The sequence below is a fragment of the Hippopotamus amphibius genome, chromosome X, assembly GCF_030028045.1.
Source record: "Hippopotamus amphibius kiboko isolate mHipAmp2 chromosome X, mHipAmp2.hap2, whole genome shotgun sequence".
NCBI classification, from domain to species: domain Eukaryota; kingdom Metazoa; phylum Chordata; class Mammalia; order Artiodactyla; family Hippopotamidae; genus Hippopotamus; species Hippopotamus amphibius.
This window is the reverse complement of record NC_080203.1, coordinates 84,642,777-84,648,776: the sequence shown is the minus strand read 5'-3', so window position 1 is coordinate 84,648,776 and position 6,000 is coordinate 84,642,777.

The window sequence follows — 6,000 nt, the reverse complement described above, 5'->3', positions numbered from 1 at the left end:
TCTGTGCTTCTTGGACTTGGTTAATTATTTCCTTTCCCATGTTGGGGAAGTTTTCCACTATAAGCTCTTCAAATATTTTCTCAGACCCTTTCTTGTTTTCTTCTTCTTCTGGGATGCCTATCATTCGAATGTTGGTATGCTTAATGTTATCACTGAAGTCTCTGAGACTGTCTTCTAATCTTTTTATTCTTTTTTCTTTTTCCTGCTCTGCGGCATTTATTTCCCCCATTCTCTCTTCCAACTCACTTATTCGTTCTTCTGCCTCATTCATTCTGCTGGTTATATCATCTAGAGTATTTGTGATTTCAGTTATTTTGTTATCCATTGCTGTTTGTTTTTCTGAGTTCTTAGAAACTGTTTCTTGTACTTTCTCTATTTTGTTATTGAGATTTTGTATCATTTCTACTACCATTACTCTGAATTCTTTTTCCGGCATTTTTCCTATTTCCTCCTCATTTATTTGGTCTTGTGGGTTTTTTTCCCGCTCCTTTGCCTGCATGGTGTTTCTTTGTTTCCTCATGGTAGTCCAAACTTTTGGGGTTGCTTGTCCTGGCGATAGAAGTGTTTATAGAAGACTGTCCAAGCCTCAGACTAATGTCCAAGTGTCGGGTTAAGCACATACTAAGTCTAGGAAACACATACATGTATAAGACACACAATTACTGAATCCGTTAGGACATAAGGCTCTGGAAAGACCTGACAGAACCCCAGTATGTTATCAGATATTCAAAGAGAAACCCAACAGAAATTGACAACTGAAACAGAACAAATCAAAGACAAAATTCAAAGCAAACAAACAAACTAGACAATTGTCCTAAGAACCAAGAAAAAGAGAAAAACCTAATATTAAATACCAAGGCGGTGCGTCATCTGGAGAATAGAGCAAGGAGTCTGAGCAGATCCATAGTATTGCTTATAAGTATGTTAAGATAAAATAAACTAAAAATGGATGAAAGAAAGGGGAACAGAAGAGTGTAGTGTGATTGGAAATATGCAAATAAAAAGAAAGGAATAGAAATGTATAAAAGATAGGGATGAAAGGAAAGTATGAGTGATATATTGTCCATACTACCAAAAACTTAGCTAGAAATAGAAGTATATAAAAAGGCAAAAAAAATAAAAATAGAATCAAAAATAGCATTTAAAAATTAGGTTATAAAACTTGTAGATCCCTTGGGACTAAGATCGTAATTAATAAAGTAAAAGAAAATCCAGAACTGATCCCAGAATGGACCAGTTCAATAGGATTGATACTAATATTTCTGTTTCCTTAGAGTCTCAGCTGTAAGTGTCCTTCTACTCCCCTTGGGGTTTTTTTGCATTATTCTGAGACCAGCAGAGCTTCCTTTATTGTTCATCTGTAAGCACTGGTGTGTGGGGAGGGAGAGGGTACAATAGTGGCTCCTTTCCCTGGGAGTGAGTGAGCAGTGGCACACTGTTGTTTCAGTCGGGCTTGGAGGTGCCTGTTGCAGAGGGACGCTGGTGGCTCAGGTGTAAACAGAAAGCCTCAGAATTGGGCCTCTCTCGGGTTTTTTTTTTTTTTTTTTCTTGACAGGGGTTTTAATGTAGCCCCGCCCGAGTGCCTGAGGGTGCTTGTTATCCCTGAGCACCTTACGTGGCCCACAGGGTGTCTCTCCACTGCCTGTTGCAGAGGCACTGAAGGAGAGAGAGAGGCTATGCCTGTGGCTCCTCCCCCACCCCCACCCGTGAGCCTGTAGCATCCAGCCACCATAATGGCCGGACAGCTCTCAGGGACAGGCACTCCTCACCACGGACCTCTTCCCTCCTGTCCTCTCAGTCCTTCACCTTACTGGCAACAATTTTTCTCACCCTGAACCAGCTCTCTGGTTCCCACGCTCCCACTCCCGGACCCTCTGTTCAGCTGTGAATTGACATCTCAGTCCAGGAATGCTGAGCTGCAGTGTGGACCCTCCATATGTTTCTCACTCACTCCCATCTGCCACAGCTCCACCGCTTCACCCTCTTTGAGCCTTCATAGATGCCTCCCTACTGGTTATGTTGGTATCCTTGCAGTCCTTTCTGGTGTCCGAGGTTGTCTGCTGGTGTTCAACTGGTTCTCTGTGGGAATTATTGCGTCCTTCGGTGCATTCCAAATGCATCTGTGGAGAGGGATGAATTCCACGTCCTTCTACTTTGCCGCCATCTTTTTCTCCCTATACTATCAATGTTTTTTAATAAGGCACTAAGAAGACAGTGTCAAGACAGTGTTGTCTCAGTCAAAGGAACATATTCCTAGTTCATCGGCTTATATTAAATTACTTACCAGTCCTCTACAACTAGTGTTTCTGAAAGCTACTATGACAAAGCATTCATCACAGAGTTTTAGCAGTGCATGTAAATGAAACCTTTGCAATTGTTTCCTATGTTAACAATATAGATGTTCTCATGAAGCTATGTGGTAGATTTTCTTGTCACAGTGTTCTCTTCTGGAATTGTATTTTACCCAGAATTTCATGTTTGTAGTTTGTTGTTTAACAGGCTTCTTACACTAATAATTATATCAACTATTTGGTAGCTTCTCTCAGCTTAGATTTCTATGAGTGAACGTAAAGGAGAGTTTCACGACCCATATACTAGGAACCATTTTCCATACTATCAGTGTCAATGTTTTTTATAAGCTCTACACAACAGTGATATTTCAATGAACGGAACATATTCCCAGCATATCATGCTTATATTGAATTGTTTAACAGTCATGTAAAACTAGTGTTTCTATAAGTTAATATGATGATGCATTCATCACAGTGTTCTAACAGTACATATAAGTGAAATATTTGCATCTGATGTGGAGACTTGTTTCTTATATAAGATGTGTTTCTTATATAAGCAGTATCTTTTAAGAAGCCACATGATTGTATTACTTGGCAAAGTGTTCTTTCCTTACTTAAACATATACCCATAATTTCATGCTTGTAGTTTGTTTTATATCAGGTTTTTAAAGCAGTAATTATGTCAAATATTTAGAATGTGTCTCAGTTCAGAGTTATATCAGTAAAAGTAAGGGATATCTTTCTTTGCCCACATATAGTAAAACATTTTCCATAGTAACAGTACAAATGTTTCTTACAAACTACTCACAAGATGGTTTCCAGACTGTGTTATTTCACTGAATGGAACATATTCTAAGTATGTCGTGCTTGTATTACATTATTTACTAGTCCTGTAAAATTACTGTTTATAAAAGCTACTATGACGAAGTCTTCATCACAGAGTTCTAGCAATGCATTATAAGTGAAACTTTTGCAACAGCATGTCTAGATTTGTTCCTCATAGTAGCAATATACATGCATCTATTCTTATGTATGTATGTTTGTTTGCTAGAAGCTATATGGTAGATTTACTTGGCACAGTAGTCTATCTTAAATTAATCTCATGCCCAGGATTTCATGCTTGTAGTGAGATGTTTAACAGGTCACTTAACCTAGTTATTCTACCAACTATTTGGAAGCTGCGCTCAGCTCAGAGTTCTATCAGTGATTGTAAGGAGAAGCTGTCCTGACCCTCATACAGTGAACCATTTCCCATACTATCAATATCAATGTTTTTATTAAAGCTATACAGAAGATGGTTTCTGGAACAGTTATTTCAGTGAAAGGAATATATTTCCAGTAATTCATGCTTCTATTGGATTTTTTCACAGTCTTGTAAAACTAGTGTTTCTAAAGTCTGCTATGAGGATGCATCCATCACAGTGTTCTAGCAGTGCATGTAAGTGAAAGGTTTGCATCTTCATGTGGAGGCTTTTTCCTTTTATATGCAAAATTGATGATTTTAAGAAGTGACATAATAGTATTATTACTTGGCACAATGTAGTTTTCCTTAATTAAACATATAGCCAGAATTTTAGGCTTATAATTTAACAGGCCTCTTAAAACCAGTGATTATACCAGCTATTTAAAAGCTGATCTCAACTCAGAGTTCTATCAATGAAAGTAAAGGATAACTTCCTTGACCTGCATTCAGTGAACCATTTCCCATAGTATCTGTATCAATGTGTTTTATAAACTACACACAAGATTGTTTTGGAACAGTATTATTTCAATGAACAGAACATATTCTAAGCATTTCATTGTGTAATAAGTTATTTACCAGTCCTGTAAAACTACTGTTTTTAAAAGCTACAGTGAAGAAGCCTTCATCACAGAGTTCTAGCAGTGCATGTACATGAAACCTTTGCAACTGCATATGGAGACTTGTTTCCTGTATTAGCAATATAAATATTTGTAATAAGCTGTATGGTAGATTTATTTGGTGCAATGTTCTTTTCTGGAATTAAATTTATACTCAGAATATCATTCTTGTACTGCATTCTTTACCAAGCTTCTAAACTAATGATTCTACCAGTTATTTTGTAGTTGTGCTCAGTTTAGACTCATGACACTATACATAAGGTATAGACTTTTTGCCTCACATACAATGAAACTTTTCCCAAATTATCAATATTAATGTTTTTAACAATGTGTTAAGAAGACTATTTTCCAATGTTTTTTTTTTTAATTTAATGGAGTGAATTCTCAGTATGTCATGTTTATGTTGAATTGGTTTTCGGTCTGTGAAACTAGTGTTTCTCAAAACTACTATGACCATATTCTAGTGGTGTATATAAATGAAACAGAACTTTGTATCTGCACGCAGAGATGTGTTTCCTATATTAGCAATCTAGATCTTGTAAAAAAAATTGCAAGCCAGTATTTCTTGGCACAGCGTTCTTTTCATAAATTGAACTCATACCTAGGATTTCATGCTTGTACTGCATTAACAGGCATTTAAAACCAGTGATTTTACCAGTTATTTGGAAGCTGAGCTCAGCTCAGGTTCTGACAGTTTATGTAAGAGAAAGCCTTTTGGACTCACATACAGTGAAGCATTTCCCATACTATCAGTATCAATGTTTTTAAGAAACTACTTACAAAATGGTTTTGAGGCAGTGTTATTTAAATGAAAGGAATATGTTTCCAGTATATCATACTTCTATTGAATTGTTTAACAGTCTTATAAAACTCATGTTTTTAAAAGCTACTATGGTGACCCATTCATCATGACATTCTAGCAGTTCATGTAAGTGAAATATTTGCATCTGCACATGGAGAAATGTTTCTTATATTAGGGATATAGATGTTTGTAAGAAATATGATAGATTTTCTTTGCACAGTGTTCTCTTTCTGAATTGAACTTATACTCAGAATTTCATAATTGTAGTGATTTTTTGTAACAGGCCTATTAAACTAATAATTGTACTAGCTATTTGGAAGCTGGTCCCATCAGCGAATGTAAATAAAATTTTCTTGACCCTCACAGAGGGAGCCTTTTCCCATACTATCAATATCAATGGATTTTGCAAGCTACATACAAGACAGTTTTGAGACAGTGTTATTTCCATGAAAGGAATATATTCCCAGAATGTCATGTTTCCACTCTATTTTTAAAATAATCATGTGAACTAGTATTTCTGAAATATAATATGACAATGCATTCATCACAGTGTTCTAGCAGTGCATATAAGTGTAAACTTTGTGTCTGCCAGTGGAGATTTGTTTCTTATATTAGAAATGTCAAAGTTTGATAGAAGCGATGCAATAAATATTCTTTCCATAGTGTTCTTTTCCTGAATTGAACTTAAACTCAGATTTTCATTTTTGTATTGAGTTGATTGGCATGCTTGTTTAACTAGTTATTCTAGTAGTTGTTTGGGATCTGTTTTCGCCTCAAACATCTATCAATGAATGTAATGAAAAGCTTTTTCAATCCACATACATTGAAGCATTTCCCTTACCACCAACCTCAATGTTTGTAACAAGCTACATGAAAGTCAGTTTCAGAAGTGTTATTTCAACAAAAGGATAATATTCCAGGTATATCATGCTTCTGTTTAGTCATTTGACAGTCCTGTAAAACTAGTGTTTCTATGAGCTTTGGTGATGCAGCCATCACTGCGTTCTAGGAGTGCACATAATTGAATCTTTTGTCTCTGAATGTGGA